Consider the following 2,199-nt stretch of genomic DNA (forward strand, 5'->3'; position numbering starts at 1 on the left):
CCTACCTACCTACTCTCTCTCTCTCTCTCTCTCTCTCTCTCTCTCTCTCTCTCTCTCTCTCTCTCTCTCTCCACCCTCCCCTCTGATCTGCTCTCCCTTTCTCTCTCTCTCTAGCTTTCCTTAAATCATCAACCATAAATTCATGGTCGTAAATCGCTTCGGCATGGCTGTGGTGATTCCGATGAAGCCCAAGCTTCCGGCCGGTGAGATCTATAAGTAGCCTAAGCTCCTCTGTGTTTGAGGCAATAGAACATACTTCCTATGTCGATGTCGTCGGATTGGTTGATTAAGTTTATTTTTGCGGAATTCCGGTCTTGATTTGTGAGGTTTTGAACTATGTACGTTTTGGTCATCGAGGAGGTGGACGAGGTGGACGCTTTAATCTGGCCTTGTAATCTTGTGTTGGATCTAAGATCACTGTTACTGAGTTGTGGAATAATTTGGCTGAAATAGTGAGGTCTCTCTCTTCTTTCTCTATCTCTCTCTCAGTAGCAACATACACCTCCTCAGTAGCAGCACTACAATAGTGAATTAAACAATGGAAGCAGTGACAACCATAGCTTTGCAATCTAACAGTAGCAACATTTCAATAATGATCTAAACAGTAGCGGTAGCAGCTAACTTCATGGTCGGCGGTAGCAGCTAGCTTCACAGTAAGCTTTAGCAGCTAGCTTCACAGTAAGCTTTAGCAGCTAGCTTCACAGTAAGCTTTAGCAGCTAGCTTCACAGTAAGTAGTAGCAGTTAGTTTCACAATCGGCAGTAGAACTAGCAGTAGCACCTTTTGACTCGGCAGTAGGCAGTAGCACCTTCCTACTCAGCAGTAATACCTTCTTACTCGGCAGGCAGTAGCACATCTCTCATACAGTAGCTTACTCGGCAGGCAGTAGCACATCTCTCGTACAGTAGCAGTAGAGTAGGTAGTGAAAGGTAGTTTGGTAAAATATGTAGTGACAGATGACATGTAGATATTAATTTGTCCTAATTTGTTAATTTTTGTCCTTAAATGTATAAGATATTGTGTAAAGGATGTATTTGTAAACTGAAATTTGGTTAGTAACTAAGTTTACTATTTTTTTTTTTGCGTCGTGTCTGGGGTTTAATTCGCAGATCGGTTTTGTTTGTCAAGGGACTCTAGTTTTGTTTCCCTCAGCAACCTGGATCCACCGATCGAATTCGCAGATCGGTTTACGTAGAGCTGGAAACGGGTTGTCGACTTCGCTCGGATCGATCTCCCAAAAAGGTATCTTCTGAACGTTATCGGGTTTGTCCATATAGTTTCTTACTTGCTCTGGTATAATTTCCAGTGATAGATTTCGACGGCCTCCGACCGTCTTCAACCATCGCTGATCTCGTTGAATTGTTTTTCAGTGGGTCGTATTTGTGTTTACAGATGTGGGTCGTATTCGTTTATCCATAATTGTTGTTATGGATACAGTAGTGGTTTCTCATACTCTAACTTGTTGAAAACACGAACTTGCCTGAACTTCTCATAATCGATAGACAACGTAGGGAGCAAGATTCTCGATATTAGCTAGGTTTAAATATGCTTTGTCTATTTCTGCATCTTCTATGTAGCTCAATAGAATAGCCTCTTTCTACCACAATTTTATGCTTTGTCTGATAAATTTCATTCTTTTGTACTGTATGTTTATCTGTTTGATCTTGAATTTACATTTTTATTTGCTATTTAGTATTTACAATTCACCTCTAACTCCTATTTGCATTATGGTTTACAAGTCTTGCAAATAGGAGTTACGATTAGTTGAAATGGTCGTTTTGTAATTGTTGCATCCTTTCCTAAGCGCGGATGAAAAAGATGGGAGCATTTGTTCCTCTCTTTTGTACTTTGTTTTCGAATGTGATTAAAGCTTTAATCAAAACCACAAAACGATAGTTGCAGAGCCAAAGTTACATGATGACTTAGCATCAGGGATTGTCTGGATAATTTTGAAGCTCATGTATACCCAATTTGTGATTTTAATTTTATTTGTTCCAAAGTTTTAGTTGAATGAAACCTTATAAAGTTCCTTTACTCACTAGAAATATCCATTGTAATTTTTCAAATTTGAGTTCTGAACTTCAAAACATCTTAAGATTTGTCTAAGACTACAGCAACTTGCATAAAAATATACTGACACTTTAGATTTCTCGGCACTGTTACTTTGTTAGATTGTAAAACTATATATATATATATATAT

The 2,199-nt window shown here is 38.8% G+C and overlaps 1 non-coding gene across 1 annotated transcript in view; it reads left to right on the plus strand.

Moving 5' to 3' along the window:
* The first annotated feature begins 1,144 nt into the window (after positions 1–1,144).
* Positions 1,145–2,199, plus strand: part of LOC101308410 — a 4,709-nt gene continuing 3,654 nt past the window's right edge. Inside the window, exon 1 of the transcript XR_183676.1 lies at positions 1,145–1,241. This is a non-coding gene — a transcript (uncharacterized LOC101308410). The remainder of the gene's footprint in view (positions 1,242–2,199) is intronic.

Source organism: Fragaria vesca, linkage group LG1, assembly GCF_000184155.1.
Source record: "Fragaria vesca subsp. vesca linkage group LG1, FraVesHawaii_1.0, whole genome shotgun sequence".
In the NCBI taxonomy this organism is placed as follows: Eukaryota; Viridiplantae; Streptophyta; class Magnoliopsida; order Rosales; family Rosaceae; genus Fragaria; species Fragaria vesca.